The following is an 18,555-nucleotide window of genomic DNA, read 5'->3' as shown; positions in this document are numbered from 1 at the left end:
AATTATATCTTGATGACAAAAAACTTCCAAAACCTATGATACAAGATCTCTGCTCTGGTGACAAAGCACACAGAAGAACAATGTGCATCTGAAGGAAGATTCATTTAAAAAATACCTACTGTATAAGGGCATTTTAAAAATGGATCCTTGTAAATTGTTGACATTCTGCGACCTCAAACAATCTTTGTACAATCTGAGAGCCCATAACCCAATTTTTTTTTTTCCATTCTCTATAGAAACTCTTGAGTTAGAGCAAATGCCTGGTGATCAGTAAGACATGATCAGAATGCCAAGTCCTTTATTGCCACCTGAAAATGAAACATGCTTTCACTCTGGAAACGAGTCCATGAAACAACACCAATTTTTATACGTATAATGGCGCCACAAAGCCCATCTTTATATTTAAATTCCGTCTTGTTGTTTCACTTAATGTGGCTGAATCAATTTCAATCAAGCTTTCTAAAAGATGTTATGCTGTTCTTAAAGAACATGGTATGTGTAAAACACTTTTGACCTAAAATATACATTAATACATACTGAGATGTGTGCTCTTTTAATAACTTGAAATATAGAAATATAGAAAGACAGATTAGAGCAAACCCTGAGGTTCCTCCAGGGAATGAACTGGATGGTTTGCACAGATGTGAATATGTGTAACTTTGAAGGAGATGTTTTCGAAGACCCTTGGGTTCCCTTCACAACCTGAAAAACACAGACATTGAGGCCTGCAGGGCAAATTCGGAAAAGTGACAACCTTAATTCCAGGGATAAAGAGAAACTGCTCCAAGGACAGGTTTCTTAAAACTCCTGTAAGTTTTCAGAAAGAAAATAAATTACAAGAGGGCTTTACCTGTCAAAGCCTGAAAAGAATGAATAAACACCAATTATTGCTTTACAAATGAGTGTGACTCAAGTATCCAGGCAGCTAGATTCCTGGCACACTTTTAGATATCCCAGCAAGAGGCGATCTTGCCATCAGAAGATAATAAACAAAATGTACATAAATCAATTTTAATCTTAAGTTACAGTATAGTGGCTTTGACAAGTTATTCTCTCCTCCTTTGGTATAGAAGAGAAACCTATTTTAAAAGCAAACAATAAGCTTCTAAAGAATCTTAAAATTAGATGATTGTACGGACAATTTCACGCTATGCTTGGAGCAACTTTATGCTAATAAACATTAACACACCAGGAGAAAAGCTGATTTTCGGTGCCAGCTCCCTGATACATTAAACGTGATAACAGGGAAAACACAAATAACAAATTTTCCAATAACAACTTTTTTCATCAACACATGGTTAACTGGGTTAATTACTGCTGGGTTCATTACTAATACTATTTCCATACACTTATAAAGCACTTTTCTGGGCACTCCACTCAAAGCACTTTACAGGTAATGGGGACTCCCTTCCACCACCACCAGTGTGCAGCCCCACCTGGATGATGTGACGGCAGCCACAGTGCGCCAGTACACTCCCCACACACCAGCTCTCAGTGATGAGAACTGAGTGATGAAGCCAGTTCATAGATGGGGATTATTAGGAGGCCATGATTGGTAAAGGCCAGGAGGAAATTTGGCCAGGACACTGGAGTAACACCCCTACTCTTTTCAAGAAACACCCTGGGATTTTTAATAACCACAGAGAGTCAGGGCTTCAGTTTAACATCTCACCCAAAGGACGGTGCCTTTTTACCATATAGCGTCCCCATCACTACACTGGGGAATAAGGACATGCACAGCCTTCAGGGTGAGCACCCCTACTGTTCCCACTAATACCTCTTCCAGCAGCAACCTTAGGTTTCCCAGGAGGTCTCCCATCCAGGTACTGGCCAGGCTTAAGCCTGCAAAGTTTCAGTGGGCTGCCAGTTGTAAGTTGCAGGGTGATATAACTGCTAAGATTTAGTTTCCTCCTACATTTCTAAAGACATGTTGTTTTAATGTCTTTGAATGATGCCTGAATGTATATCTGTGTCCTGCAGAGTTATCACAATCAGGAATAAGCAACTTTCTGATAATGGATGGATTGGTCATCAGGATATACTTCCGTTGTATTTGGGGAACAAATAAAGTAAAATAGCAGTCTCTGGAGACAGGCTTGGCATTAATGTGATGAAGGCTTTTGAGTTGGGGGGTTTGTCCTTTCTCGTGCTATACTGCAATTATGACATGCTCTTCGCTGGTGGAGTGTTTTAGTTGTGCATAAACATCTTTCAACACTGTAAAGAAGCACAACAGAGGCCCACAGATATAGAGAGAATCGCAAGCACTAGGAAATATCAAGATTTCCAGGAAGAATTTCACAGTCATAAGCCAAGTGAAAGTCAGCCGGGATGTTTCAACATATTTTGGATGTGTTTGTAACGTGCGGAAATCTGCTCTGCAGGGATTTGGGCACTGTTGCTCATGGGCTCAAAACGATCACAGCACTGCTCCCTGGACAGTGAAAAACTCTGCTGGTGAAAATACCGGAGATTTCTGCTGCAGCAGAATTATATGCTGGTTAATTTTCAAGAGGGAGACATCACTTCAGTAACATGCTCACTGCACTGAGCTCTGTTACATATACCATGATACAGTACATCATATTACAAGCTGTAATAGGAATGTCTCTGAGTCTTTATACAGGCAGAAGATCAGTCCAGTCGCTGCTTTTTATAGGAGACTGATGATTCTTAAAGCATCCCTAGAACTCTCTAGAAGCTACATAAGCTTATGTTAATGTAAATGAATAATGATTACAGGAGAACAAGTGCTGTAAAAGCACACGTCAATTAATTAAAAAAGGTACAGGCTAAAACATAAATTAATCCTATCGACAGCACAAACTGCACATTCCTAAACAATAAATTTGATGTGCAAGGCATTGGTTGCAAATAAAGAGACAGAGAAAGAAAAGCATCCAAAATCATACTTTGAAATCCAATGAAAAACAAAAGTACTGTAAGTCTGGTTTCCCTGACAACACTGTGCACTAGTGCTCCTGCGAGTATGCTGGTATGCGTAGTTCTCTACTTATGCATGTAAAAAATGAATAATTCCTTACAGTTATATAGCACTTTTCTGGACTGTCCACTCAAAGCTCTTTACAGGTAATGGGGATCCCCTCCACCACCACCAGTGTGCAGCCCCACTTGGATGATTTGACGGCAGCCATAGTGCACCAGTACACTCCCCACACACCAGCTTTCAGTGGGGAGGAGAACAGAGCGAGGAAGCCAAATTCATAGAAGGGGATTATTAGAATTACCATGATTGGTAAGGGCCAATGGGAAATGTGGCCAGGACGCTAGGGTAACACCCCTACTCTTTTCAAGAAACGCCCTGGGATTTTTAATGACCACAAGAGAGTCAGGACCTCGGTTTTGTGTCTCATCCAAAGGATGGCGCCTTTTTACAGTGTTGTGTCCCTGTCACTATACTGGGAAATCAGAACCCACACAGACCACGGGGTGAGCGCCCCCCTACTGGCCCCACTAACACCACTTCCAGCAGCAACCTTAGCTTTCCCAGGAGATCTCCCATCCAGGTACTGACCAGGCTCACACCTGCTGAGCTTCAGTGGGTTGATTAGGCAATGCAGAAGGTGTGACTCCTCTTTCCTATCGCATGATCTCACATGACAATGAATGCAGAGTGGAACTGTGACCCTCAAGCACCACTGCCAAGATCAGTGTTCAATTGGCACCCAACAAAACCACTATATTAACAAAAGTGTTAAAACAACCTGTCATTTCTAGCTACCAAATACTGGACCCCATCCTACCTGTATAACTACAATGGGACCCCGAGCACACTTCCAAGTGGCTCAGCCACACAAACCCAGACAGGTGTCAAATTTGAGTGTCCACGGATGGTAATGTGGTCAGCAGGTCTGAGTCCAGCAAAAGGTCATCGGTTGAAGCCCAGCCAGCTTGGGGAAGGCTATCCACAACCACATTGTTGAAGCTGACGCCAAGAGAAGCTTCCAACAAGCAGCCTGACAGAATCTGTAGATCCTTAAGCTATGAGTAACCAGATGGGTAAGATTGAGCAAATCATCTCCTTGCCTATAAAGCCCAACATCTTAAGCTCACCATAAATGTCTAATTTTATATCATTAGAGGCCTATTACATGCATTGTTGGGTAACCAAGGAGTAAGGAGACACTGTCAGGCACTTTGAGAAGTATGACACGTTAGGAATTGATCAATCACAAACAACAACCACGGAGAGAATTCGGTTCTGCAAAACTTTACTCCTGCCACATGCACAGAGCCGTTCATCTGCTGCTGATAAGAGCACAAAAAAAAATGGCACTGCCAGAAATCTTCAGCTGAAGTCGCACCGTGAGACACGAGAAACTCTGTAGGACAGCCGACAGAGCCGAACCTAAAATCTGCCCTGCTGCCGTTTTAAAGAAACCAGATCAGTTTGATCTTTTTTTTTTTGTTATTTTGTTCTTGAGGGTTGCCGTGTTGTGGTGCTGTTGCTGTTGTCAGATCGTGCTTATATCATCCTAGCTGGCTCCCAGCAGTTTCAATCTGCGGATTGCAGGCGCCATTGAGTGTTTGTAAGTTGTTTATGGGGAAAATTGATTCACCAAAGGGTTTTGGCTTACTGTCACGAGGGGTGTTTCAAAGAGAAGAAAAAAAAAAGTTGTGAATGAATCTCCACCCCCGTCCTCTCCCTGTCCTCTTGCTGTGTTAACTAGTGAGGTTGGAGACTCAGCTCATTCTTGTGGGGAGGCGAAATTTATCCTGATTGCTGCCCGGCGTCTCTCTCGATCAAATAGCCTACTCCACAGGCTGAGTTTCCTTTCCTGGATTTTTTTTTTTTTAATTCTTCTGCGGCTCACTGTTCTGGGCCAAAACAGCGCTCATTTCGGTTTTTTTCGTTACGTTTTACAAAAAAAACAGTGTGGTTTTGCGAGGGGGGGGCGGGGAAAGGTGGGTTTCTTTAAACGAGACTAAATGGCAACGGACCAAGCCGTGTCGCCAGTAGAGCCAATGAAACGAGAGTCAGACCACCGCGCGCGGAGCAGGCCGACAGTTCATCCGCGTGTGTTGCTGCCTAGTGCTGTGTGGCTCCTCCAAGCTGTTCACAACCACTGGCTGACTTTTAAAACAAAAATGAATTGTGAAAGGGGATGGAATGTGTTGTTTTTTGACATAAACAAAGGGTCCCTGGCTTGTCGTAACTGGACGAGTTGCTGTTGTATTTTCTGCGACTTTACCCTGAAGATGGTTGGCTCTTCTGGGGACGGGGCTGTGGGTACCTGTCATGTCAAAAGTAGCACTGCATAACTTCGGCTTCTTTGTACGATTTCAACTCTTGCTTCTACGTGTCCTGTGATACAACAGCTAAGCAAGGGGCAGTGCAATATCCGAAGCTCAAACAGCTTGTTTTGGGGGAATACCCCAGGAGGTGAATACAGAAATGTAAAAGTGATTTCTTTCCCCCAGAACTAGGCGTAAGGCCCTCAACGTCACACCAACCCAGAGAAACCCAAGCAGCCTGACATTTAGGATTAACCAGAATACAACATCAAACTCACTTATAAGCATCAAGTCCTACTGTTAGACTGCTTTACTGTATGTTACAGATGTTTCAAACAACGTAGTTTATTCACAACTGCGTAAACGCCAGATCTTCGAGTTTACAGCATACTGTACATTTCAGTGTCTTTCTTTCCCACTAATGTTTACATGCACTGCAGGAAAGTGTAAAACTTCAGAACAGGACATGGAAAAGAAATCCGACCGAAGCCCGAGAAAGAAGAGCTACTGTATTTCACGGCCAAGTGCGATGATTTGGAAGCGAGATATGGACATGGAAGCACTGGTGTATCTAATGAGATGCCTGCCTCGGCACATTTAATGAATCCCAAAGGGACTTTTCTACAAAAACACTTCTTTAGCATCCCTTTAACATCAGGCCTTCACATCCCGCACAAGCAAGGTGAAACTTTTTTCATTCGCAAGAAACAAAACATCTCCTAAATTAATTTGGTACATGAATTTAAATGGCATTACACCACACTTAAAAGCAGCCCAAACTACTATTTAAATAACATGCAAAATAACACTGAAAAGCTCCTACAGTATCTTCTTCAGCCAAACCTAATTAATGTTCTTTTCTGAAAATTAGTGACTTTCTTCCTATCGGAGGCAGACAGTCCCTGCTCACGTAAAATGATTTTCTTGAATTCTTCCCCCCCCCCCCCAACAGGCATTTAAAACAATGTCTTCCATCTTCCATTCTTTCTTACTGCATACTGCGAGGCTACAATATTTGCTGTAGGTATTTCTGCAAGGAGTGCCATGGGTCACACTTATTTAACGCACTGAATTAACCGGGAAAAAGGAAATTGCAAAGCAGGTGGCTGAAAGTGTGATGTTGTGTTTCTTGGAATTTTTTTCCTCCAAAATGACCATTGTGAATGGCCAATTTCAGATTTTGTTGCGTCACATTCTTCCCATACAATCTGGTTGGGCAATCCTCCCAAATCTGCTTGTCCTTGATTGTCTGAACACACCCGCACTCTCCTCTTTGTTTGAGAAACAAAGTTTCCCTGGTTAAGTCTTCATTAAGCCATTCAGAATGGTAGTGTGGACATAAGTAACACATTTTACAAATGAGTGGGTGCTGTTCAGAACCCTCCGACGGCAGGCGGAGCGACGCGCCGGTTGGAGTATTTCTCGGTCGCATTTAATGGCAACGTCAGCTCAAAGATTTGGTTCAAACCACCAAATGGAGACGGGCGTGCCGGCAAGCGGACCCTGCTGATGCTGGATTAACGCTAGGATGAGAGAGAGTGGAAGCTGTTCAGACAATCTAACTCATTTTAGTGCTAGTAATTAGGAAGTAAGATGTCATTGTGTCACTTCTTGAAAGCTGGGTGAACGGGATTCTGCTCATGAAAGAAGTAAGGTTGATCTTGCTTCAGATTCCCACAAACAGAAACAGTTGTGCAAAAATCACCCCCAGGTCTCTGATTTAACTGAACTTTCGTGTAGTGTTTCACTATTTTCTGCAGCAGCGGCATACTAAAGTGACATCACTTCAGCCAATCTTGCGCGATTGCCTGCGCAGTAGGAAAAAAGGACCAAAAATGTCAAAAATGCGTTGCTTGGGCATCCAAATGGTACGGCCTCGTGATAACCTGCTGAGTGATGTCTGGGTGTCGGTTCTGTTTATTCTGATTCCTGGATCAGTTGCTCAGTTTTAACCAAAGGAACAAAAAAATAAATCTGTTATGCTGAAATAAAAGTTGTCTGGGGTTTAACAATAACAGATATGATTACCCTATTAAAGAAAGAGGTTCCAAGCACTTTCGGGGGGCAGACTCCTTGATACAAATCAGGCCAAAATGTGGTTTAATGCATCAGGAGGAATACAACATTTTTTCCAAGCTAAAACACGGAGCCAGATTGTGTCTTCCTACAGTTCTGCTGCCAGAATTCTCCAAGGCATTTTTAAGCTCACTGCGAAGAGACGGAGCTGTGGTTTGAAGTCACTGCAAAACTAGGAAGAAATGGACAGCAGTGAAAAGCAAGCTTGACATGTCTTGTTGTTTTACTGCCATAGTTTGAAGAACAAGTCGAAGCTGAAGCTTGAAGGAAACTGTGATGCATGAGCCATGCACTGACCATCTATCCAAGATATATACTGTATATACTTCCTATGAAACAAGCCCCCCAAAAGAGCAACTCAGCATGACGAATTTGGCACCGAACCGAATATTTTCCACGTGAAAACTGGTGACACAGGAAATCATTCAAGCATGGCAAGTCACAAAATTCCTGGAGTGGCACCTGAAAAGTGCAGACTCAGTTTATGGATGGGTCCACATGGGGTAACTATGGAGTGGGCGCACCTAGTGACCATGAAAATCATCAGAATGTCTCTAGGCCTCACAAAGTCATGTCTTTACTGATCCGGTGATGAGCAGAATCAAGTGTCAGATCTGCTAGATCTGTTGCAAAATGTCATTTGCACCTCCTGTACGACACTATAACGACCAAGACATACGTCCTGCTTTAGAAAGGCATTGTCCGTTATTAAGTTATTTATGGGGTTGTTCATCTTGCACCTCAACAAGTGTGGTGGAGTGGCCTACTCCACTTTGTCATTGCATTCACTACTTCTTTTTAAGGGTAGCATAGCTTTAACGTGTCTAGTATTGTTCATTCTGCCAATGTCCTTAAGTAGAGCCATTTAAATGCAAATGTGTTATTCGCTCTGTCAACATTTTCTAATTTCACAAACGGGCTATTTGGCTCCAGCGTTTGTTCCTGTTTATCATTCATCTTGCTAAAGGCCTCCCCCCTGCACACACACTCAACAAATCTCACATAATCTGAGGCTCGGATCCCTTTTCTGGAACTCCTTCAACGGCAACAAACTCCACCGGTCACGAAGGGGTCAAGTACTGGCTCGGTAAACAAGTTTCAGAGAAAAAAAACGAAAAGCAAAAATAAAACTTAAGCAGGGACTGAGTTAAAGTGTAACTCTACACACGCATACCAGTACAACCCCCGCCCCCCAAACCACCATTACACAAACTCAAACAGACACACAAACACAGCGTGTCAGCGAGGACAGACAAGAGCACCAAAGTATTTCTCTTACTAACTGGGACATGTGTTGTACAAGAGAAGCCAAGGTCTTGGAGAGCTGTATTCCCATAACACTCATTCATATCCCGGCATTTGAAAAAAAATACCACAGTCTCCACAACTCCACAGCTCTCGTAAATAACCTCCGTCTGGGCGCCACCTCAGAATCCAGAGCTGGTACATGCCATCGTCCCCAAACCCCTCTCCCAGGCCGGGAGAGAGGAGGCTGAAACATAAGCCTTACCTTGCATCATCAGCACTGGATCACATTCTACCAGGCAGGGGGAAACAAACATTCTGTGGGGGGGAGATAGGGAGACGGGGAGGAAGGAGACAGGAGGGAGGGGGTGTGGGGGAGGGAAGGGGGGGACATGATCTTGAGTTACCCCTCTCCCCCCCCCCCACATTTCACATTTCAGGTACAGGAACGCAGAGCCGGGAAGCAGCAAGAGAGTATCAGACCCTACCCCCCCCGCTTCCCCCTGTGCCAAACCGTCCACATCCTCCCCTGGCTGGGCTTCAGCAGAGGTGGTTGGATTTTGATTTCTTCCGCTTGAAGGAGCTTGCCCGTGCTGCCCCCCTCCCCTACCCAGCGGGCCAGCCCCTGGCCGAGAGGGATGAGACAGGAGAAGACACCGGCTGGAGGTGAGCCAGCACGAAAAAACCCGAAAAACCGAGTCCTCCGCGAGTCCTGCGACCCCCCTGATCCCACAGTCCAGGGGTCACCTTCAGGACTTCAGCCTGACCCCTGACAGCACTCTTATCATTTATTCACCATAAAAGAGATTCATACCTTTAAACCAGCTCGCGACACACACATCTATGTGCATCAATATATTCAGAAATATATTCAAATATATAGTCTCCATCAATCTTCCTGCTGGACAAAAGCCTGCCCAAGATGCTGTCGATCAGCATCTAACCTCATCCAACCTTTCAAATGTACTGATTTCTCCTAGGGACTGACGGAAAGCTGGCTTCCTGGTCTCAAATTGTTCACTGGAAGAGCTCATTTGGAATACTCTGCACAACGTTGGTCACCACGTTAAAGGAAAAGATAGTGCAGCCCTGGAATCGCTCCAGACAAAAGCAACCAGATACACTGCGGGCTTTAAAGGAATGTCCTTCTCTGACAGGCTGAGAGAACTGAACCTTTGTAGTCGTGAACAGAGAAGACGACGAGGGGATGTAATCCAAGCATTAAAAATCCTCAAAGACACTGACTGACCCAGCTCCATGAACTTCTTGCAAATCAAGAGAAAAACACAGGAACCAGTGCAGAACGTGTCCGTCCTGACATATGGATATACTGTATAAATGCAGATGCATACAAATAGAGACTATCCAAACATATTTCAGTATACAGTGTATGCTACTGTATCTTCATTCTCCTTTGCCAAACTCTGAACATATATTATGATGCTTTAACCGTATGTGGCTAACATGCAGACAGATGTCATTTTAAATACATTATACTTCACTAATAATTTCTGTGAAGCTGAATGTGGATTGCCACCATTATCATCTTGTATTTTCCATGCTGTTTTTGCTAAGGACGCTCTACCTGGTTCCCTGAGATAGTGCGTGTATAGCTACAGATATAAAATAGTGTGATGATTCAGACAGAAACTTCTCATTTTACTGGTGCGCCTTAGCTCAGGGCCGCGTCTTCATACCGGTGTCGGCCTCTGCACGTATGCACGTATTTAGCTAGAGATTTTGTAGGCTGCCGCCGTTTCCTAAAAATCTTAAAGGAAACACCATTAGCATGTGATTAAAGCATATGGATAAACAGTGAGGTGGCTAGCTGGGTTACTGCTTTTCCAGCCCAGCTGTGGATAAGACATTGCATAAGAGCCAGCTGAGGTTTCGGTGATTCAGCAGTCTGGGACAGCAGAGTCACTGCAGCCTTGTGATGAGTAGCATCCCTGCAGACAACAAGAACATGTGACTTCTTACGAATCCTGATCCGGTTGGACAGTACAGGGAAGTAGCAGCAGGCGGGGGTGGAATTAAATTTAGATTTGAGAGCAGTGGCAGGGCACAGAAGAGGAATAATAATAAAAGTGGGTGGAAGGAGGGTCAAGATAGACTAGGGGGGCGCAATTCGATCATGTCGCCCCTCCCCCCTGTACCCCCACAAGCGGAATTCTGTACCCTCTGCGGCACTGGGAAGAACTGCAAAACAGACCAGCACTCCCTCAAGACGAAGAATCCGGAGCCAACATTGTAGGGGGAGAAAAGAAATTCTTTCTATATTAATCAAAAAAAGAGGGGAAAAAAGAAACATTTTTCCAATTACACATGGCGTGAGCCTTTTTTTTTTTCTCCTGCTCCTTTTTAGTCCATGACTTCAAAAACAAAGAATGTTTATGGCCTAGACTGGTGGCAGGATTAATTTATTAATGAACGCGTGCCCCCTCCTCCCTCCCCATACAACCACATGGAGTAATATAGGCTAACAACCCATTTCTTCACGCTAAAGACTTGCCGAATCTAAATGTGTGCAATCAATCAAATTAGCACAGCTTGCATATTAAACCGTTTTTTTTTTCTTCAGCGCCTCTGTGGTTAGAACTGATCTGAAATGCGTCCGTTTTAATTCTTATTGTCAAGGGAAGGAAAAGTTTTGCAAAATTGTGATGCATACTCTGCGGGGAGTTTGCATGTTCTCCCCACGCTTGTGTGGGTTTCCCCCAGGTACTCCAGTTTCCCCCCCAAAGTCTAAAGACTTACTGGTAGGTTAACTGGCTTCTTGGGAAATTGTCCCTGGTGTGAATGTGTGTCTGTGTGTGCCATGTGATGGACTGGCATCCCATCCAGGGTGTATCCTGCCTTATACCCATTGCTTGATGGGATAGGCACCGGCTCACCCCGCGACCCTGTACTGGATAAAGTGTTAGAAAATAAATGCATGGATGATTAAGTATTCATAATTCATAGTGAATTCAATTCTTTCCAGGGGCTTAAAAAGACCAGAAGAAATAACCCATTGCGCCATCTAGCCAAGGTCTTAAGAATATCCGCAATAAGGATCTTCTACAAATCCTAGGCATTGGCTCTGAAAAAATACCAGAAAGAAGAGGAGTTTAACAAATCCACAAAAAATAAAAAACAATGTCATACAGGATACAGAGCTCCTTTGTGTTCTTACTCATTGCAATTTGTATATGGATTAATACATTTAATTGGAGGATATTGCTTTAATACAGTATATGTACACATACAGTAGATCAATCCACATATCCCGTACGGTATAATTCCAATATCATTATGAGGTTTTTAACCATTATAAATGGTGAGCCATGGTTAAACACACTTGATTGACTCCGGTCTAAATGGATCTGTGTTACCAAACGATAACTTGCCGGTTTCAAGGAACGACGCTGCTGAAAGGAACGTGCCCGATGTTCCATACACACACACACTCTAACACACACACACTGACTGATGCAGCCATCCCCCACAGATGGGCTACATAAACCCTCTTTGAGTGCGCACGCTGGGCTGAGTTTAAAAGGACAACTGTGCATAACTGCCCAAATTCCAACAGCCTCTGTGCAGCAATCAGCCCAAACTGCACAAATATTTATTATATTAATGGGATGAGCTCACTCTGGGAACCTTAAACGGCAGTGATTGCATATCCCAGGCATTTAATTCATCTGAGACAGACAAGCAAGCGGGAAGCAGGTTTGTCGGCCATTTGCTACCAACCAGGAAATAGCTGCCCTCCTTTTAACGGGCCAGCTAGGAGGATGGGGGGGGGGGGTGGAAGGCGAGGGGGAGCTTGTCCCAGAATTTCACGTCCTACCAAGAGTTCGCTTCACAAAATCCCCTACCTTGCTACGAATGCACTCCGGTCCCGGCAGCCACCCCGACACACTCAAGCTTCACTAACCAAAACCCGTGGCAAGACACGTTGTCTGCCGTCAACAAGCCTGCAGTGCGCCGAAAGGGTCCCGTTTCAAAGGAAGACACTTTCGGGACGCGTTCATCGGGGCTTAAAAATGAATACAGGGAAACATTACAGACAAAGTGTACGGAAACCGGGAAGAATGATGAGTCCATGCCCTTGCGGCAGCTATGCTATGGAGTGCCTAGATCAGGCTCTACGCGTTGGAAACCGTGAAATCAGTGTGCATGGGATGCGTTTGTACTGTGTGTGCTCCGTTTTGGGCCTTGTTTATCTTCTGGTGTCTTTCTTTTGCCCTTAATTGAATACGGCAGGCTCTTAATTCTATTTCGTCGCAGGAGGGAGTGGAGTTCCAGATGAAGCCGACAACCCCGCTGCTGTGCCACGTGGGAGCGATGTGGATCGGGAGAGGGAGCCGGAAGAGGGACAAGGCACAGGCAGGCAGGCAGGCTCCGGGCCAGGCAGCTGCTCCCTCCTGATCCCTGCCTTTTTTTTCTGACATCCTGTTCGGAAAAGATCTGCCACGGTCACATCAGTGCCAGACTCCCGTTGGCACCCGGCTCCTCAATTACACAAGAGTGGCACAGGAGCACAAGCAATCGTTCATGAAGGGTATGAGAACGTAGGCCCAGCAGCTGCCAAAAGTAAGTGGGTTGTGGGCCGTGCAGCCAGGTCTTCTTTGCCTTTCGGTCGTCCTATCTTAGGGAACCATTCTCAAAGCACAAACAGGGGGGATGCCCTAGTATGATGTCGTACACAGAAAGGGTCATCATGCTGGGTTTCGAGCAGGCATACCACATTTCTCTGAAAGTGGGATACAGGAGGCTCACCTCCTCAACCTCTTTTTAACAAACAAATTGTACAAAGGTCCTGCGGGGAACTCATCTTTTACAACTCAGGAACCTTAACGAGTACACCTCTCTGGGTTTGAAGGTTAAGAGTGTAACCAGGTGACGAGGTGGAGGCCACAGGAGTCGGAAGAGCGACTCACGCAGATGGGTAGTTAGACCCTCGCTGCCAGCCTGCTGTACTCCCAACCTGTAAATATTTCTGGAAACCCTCCCATGGTGTTTTCGATTTGTTTTTTAGAAAATAAACTTTTCAGAAGGAATCCTGTGCGAGTTCCTTCCGCGCGCGACCAGAGACGATCAACCGGGCAGGTACCAGAACTGGGAGGAACCCGCAAGACGTCACCACGGCCAGGCAGAACAGGGACTGTTTCGTAGGCGCCGCCAGGAAGTCGAGCAATGCGCTTATGGGAGTTGGAGTTCGAAAGCCAACGCTACCTCTGTGAGCAGCTCTAGCCAGTTTTCATACCCTGCTCCCCTCAAGACAGGGTGACAATTGGAAGGGGTTTATTTTGTGAATTAATAACAGCAATATGTTAGCAAAACAGACTGCAGTGTCCTGGCAGCCATTCCCAACTGATCCCTAATGCTCCAGGAGGGTGCAACTCGTATTAACTTCCCCTTCCAATCGCCTTCTAAAGAGCTTTGAGAAGCATTCGGCCAATTGTTGTAGGCCAACATTCGGTCAAAATAAGAACTGACCGAGACTCAGAAAAAAAAAGGAAACGCAAATGACACGAAAGAACGGAGTACAACACCGTTAACAGTAGTACCAACAGATGAGACAATAAACCGTAAAAAAGCACGACAAAGTTTTTATGAGCAGATCTCAGACAACCCTTTTTCAGAGTTTGGACAACACATCGCACATTTGGAGGTCTGTGCTATAGCTGCTCTTTGGTCATCTTAGCAGAATGTCTGGAAACAGGTGGTAAAAAGCCGAGGGACGACATGTTGAAGTTGTGGAGCTGAAACTAAAGCTCTCAGCTGCTGACTTCTGCTCTAATTAACCGTCAGTTACAGCTCAGAGGGTCAGGTAGACTGGCTGCAATGCACAACAATGTCAAGGAAGAAGTCCAATTAACACTGCACTTATTGTCACATCTTAGACAAAGGACCCAGAGCCTGCTTTGTCCAAAGTCAACTGCGTGTTGAGAGAGCCTTGTTCTATCAGCAATCTAACTGCCATCATCTCCTTAAGCAGCAATGCTGGGGAGCGCCATTGTGGCAATGTTCACAAACCACACACAGCTTTCCTCCTGTCAGCCAAGAGCAAAACTTCTCTTTCTAGTGCGAGGAATTTCAACGCTAACACTGGCACCACGTCTTCTTTAGGAGGTCAGCAAAAACACTCAAGGCCTATAAACCCTCTCTCCTGTGAATCAGGAGACAACATGACAGCAGACAGGTCATTCACCATACTCTGGTTTTGCTTTGGTAGCAAATGGACACCCCTTCAAGAAAGGAAATGAAGGCCCCTGACTCAATGTTGTCCTCCTTCTGTCTCACCACTTAAGAAGTGACAGGTTGTTACCACCCATGGTACCACAATCGAAAATAACAATACCTGCATAGACACTATGCATCTTACCCTGATTTCCACCACCTGTTTAAACTACTATTTTATAGTTTGGGAAATACATTATACCTCCAAACCCTACCATAATTTCACTGTGGTTTAAGAAACTACAGTATGCAACCAAAAAAAGACCTGGGAAATGAATATGCCAACCCAATAGGCTACATTTTAAGGCTTGGAGTAAAGTTTGAAAAAAAGCGCCACCTGAGCCAATTGAAATCTCACAAAACGGAAACAGCATCGGCGTTTTAAAGAGCAGGCATCTTAGGAAAAGATGTCAGTATCTCATTCCTCATCTGTGTCAATCAGGAATCTGCATGGTCAGACTCAAGACCATTCAGGCAAGGACTAGAGATCACTTTATTGGCCATATACAATTTCTTGCATTAGGAATTTGTCTTTTCGCATACCCCAGCTTGCTCTCCATGAGACACACAGACAGGGAGAGAGAAGCCTGGGGTCAGAGCGCAGGGTCAGCCATTTATACGGCGCCCCTGGAGCGGGGGGGGGGGGGTTAAGGGCCTTGCTCAGGGGCCCAACGGAGTAGGATTCCTCTGCCGGCCACGGGATTTGCACCGGCAACCTTCCAGCCACAGGCGCAGATTCTTAGCCACAGAGCCACCACACTGCCCCATCAAGGGAGAGCGTGAATGCAGTCCCCCTCTAGCAGAAATTCTGCAGTCGAGATTCCCAGATGGGGGAATTCGCAGGGGTCAGCACAGCCGGAGTGCAGTTGCTGAGCCTCACCCCGGGCAAACCCCCTGTGTGATCATGATATTGCCCCTGCCAGGTAAGACTAAAAAGATACCTTCTGTGGAGACAGCTGATCTGATGCTAAGGCTGCAATCGCAGCATTCGCCTGGCAAAGTGCTTTATGCCGGTGCAGCTCTGCAGAAAACGTCTCATAAATACCTACTATAAATAATTATCCCCCACAGAAGTTCCATGCATATCAGCCTTTAGCATGCATGCCTGCACCTCCACCGATACAGCGCCCAGGTATGTGGAGTTTAAAGTCCCATATGTGGATATTTTTGTGTCGGCTTTGTTCTCTGCTTGGAGGTTTGCCACGCGGCGCTCACTTTACAAATCCCAGGGGAATCGCCAGAAACTGCCACAGGCTCCTGATGCATTGTTATTCCGAGGTGTATCTGACTGTCTTGCAAAGCTGTGCTGCAGAAGTGGATGCCTTCTCAGACCTACAGATACTTTCAAGAACTTACAGTAAATCATCGCTATAAGACACAGGGATAGAACAGGACAAAAACTCTGCACAATTTCAAAGTGTTTTTAAATAGGTGGAAAGGATTCAAGAAGCATCAGGGGGATTGGGGTCCCATTTAAATTACAGATGTTTACTTTTTTCCCATTTACTTTAATGTGTGTGTGTACATCCATTGCCAGGAATACTTGGACAAGACAAGACAGAGAACTGCATATACTGTATATAGTGCATGCACTCCATCTATCACTACGTGTATGGTCAGACAATGAATATTCAGGTCACACTGGTTTGTCGGCCTCTAGTGGTCAGACACAGTAGGGTCACATCTGGATAGATTGGGTTACAGTATCTTAGACAACTGCTGCTCCTTCTGTTCCCTGCATCCAAATCTGCTAAAAAAAAAAACAAGCTCACAAAACATCTCAGCCTACCAATATAAGCAGTAGCGTCCCTAGCAGTGGCAGCCCAGTGCAACTTCGTGTGCCCATTCAAACTGCTCACCCCTTGCAAGGCACAGTCTTTGCCAGGCCTGGCATGAGGCTCACTGTTTGCACACACTTACTCTTTAAACACTCTCTCAGCTCTCTCGCTGCTTGAGAGGGAGGCTTGGCATTACAAGTACCTCTCAATGCTGATCAGAAGCAAGACTAGAAAGATCCTGTAAGGCAAGTGGAAAATTCTAGCATTTTCTAGAATTTTCTCTCTCTGCAATATAAACGTCTGTTAGCTATATCAACAAATCATCTATCATTGGAAAACCCACTTGATTGTACAACAGCCATTAATTCTCCTCATCTATGCAACAACACCCTTAGCAACCCGCACTGTGGCTTGGCGATATAAAGATGGCTGCCTTCTCTCTAACTCACTCTCCAAGCTGGACATGCTAATCTTAAAAAGGACACCTCCAATTCAGGCTGGTAACTCTTTAGGAGGGGACTGCATTCGCCTCTGTTCCCACTGAGATTGGAAGATGGTTTGTCTCCCCATATTACCTTAACCCCAGAAAGACCAACTGGCCAGTGAAGCCATGTGGTGGACTTCCAAATTGACCATGTTCTCACTGATGTCTTAGGTGGACCTCATCCAGGAGGTTTCTAACCATGGAAACCCATGGGCCATGAGGCAGGCTGGAGAGGTTTTCTAATCCAGGAAGTCAAATGGAGTTTGCGCATGTCCTACTGCCAGATCAGTCTTATTCGAGGAAGAAACTCGTATTGGCGAGCCGGCTGTGCTTTCTCAGGGCGTGGAGCGGAATAATTCTAATGGCTCCCAAGGCTAACAATAGGACTTGGCACTGGCTGTCTTGACTCTCCAGCTGCCTCATGCCTGGAAATAGTTACCTGTTGACATAAGGCATTCCAGCAAAGTCGCCTGCCGACGTCAAAGGGCTCATTAATTCATTACTTGACGTGAGAGTGCATTCTTTAAAATGTCGGATTATATATGTGATTTTTTTTACTTAAATCGTTTTTGCAGATACATATTATTCGGAATCTGTACACCATACCTCTTCCTCCCTGGACACCTAGGCTGTTGTGGACAGGGTTGACAGAAATATTACATGGGAGAACTGGTGAAGTAGACAACGTGTGGGTTGAGTACAAAACAATATGGAGTGTTCTTACGTATTCTAATATAGAAATGAGACATTTACTTTTCTCCAATGCTGCTATTTCAAAGGCTATGGCTATGGATATGGCTATTTCTATGAAAATCTATGGCCTCAGATGAGAACTGAGTTTGTTGGGGACACGCGGCCCAATTTAATAAAGAAGAGAACAAGTGAGGTAGTGTGTATTCTTTCGTCTGCCACTGTGCTCAAGAATCACACTCATATCAATGGTTTTTTAAACCAAACACACTTTTTTTGTAAGACTCTCTGGCTGCAGGCCTGGAATGAGGTGTGTGTACAGTACCACCCCTCCACCATGCCCTTCTGCAAAGCCTGCTGTCATCTGACACACTGCAAGCGCGTCTGGCAATACAGACAAGAGCAACAAGTCTTTCCCAACAGGCTCTAAGTCCGTGGGGTTCACCCATCAACCAGCCAACATCTGAGCTCTGGCATGGAGGTACAGAAGGAATCTTGAAATACGCAGTCTAGCATTTACATTTTCTCACAGGTCTTTTAAATATTGCATCTCAGGTTTTGCCTCCATCAGATAAGCTGGAGATTGGGATCCAGGGAGCACTGGGGCACACTCCCGGCCGCTATCTGATGTGAAAACAGCCAGCTGGGAAAGGGGCTCTGAGCAGTATTGCTCAGGGTTTCAACAATGTTTCGCAAGCTGTTCATTGCACCTCTCCTCTGCCTACTCTCTCCACTCCATCTACTATCTTCTCTTTGAACGATTCCAGTCTCATGTACTGCTTTGCTCTTTCCTCC

At 45.1% G+C, this 18,555-nt stretch overlaps 1 protein-coding gene and 1 non-coding gene across 3 annotated transcripts in view; both read right to left on the bottom strand.

Moving 5' to 3' along the window:
• The window catches only part of ankfn1b (ankyrin repeat and fibronectin type III domain containing 1b), a 229,744-nt gene that overhangs the window by 109,175 nt on the left and 102,014 nt on the right, over window positions 1–18,555 (bottom strand). The window lies entirely within an intron of this gene.
• Window positions 15,577–15,739, bottom strand: LOC148818623 (U1 spliceosomal RNA). The gene has a single exon (XR_016094475.1). It is a non-coding gene; the product is annotated as a U1 spliceosomal RNA (small nuclear RNA).

Source organism: Atractosteus spatula, chromosome 18 (genome assembly GCF_055471065.1).
Source record: "Atractosteus spatula isolate fAtrSpa1 chromosome 18, fAtrSpa1.hap1, whole genome shotgun sequence".
Classification (NCBI taxonomy): Eukaryota; Metazoa; Chordata; class Actinopteri; order Semionotiformes; family Lepisosteidae; genus Atractosteus; species Atractosteus spatula.
The sequence above is the reverse complement of the archived record's forward strand: the minus strand, read 5'-3'. Positions and strand labels throughout refer to the sequence as shown.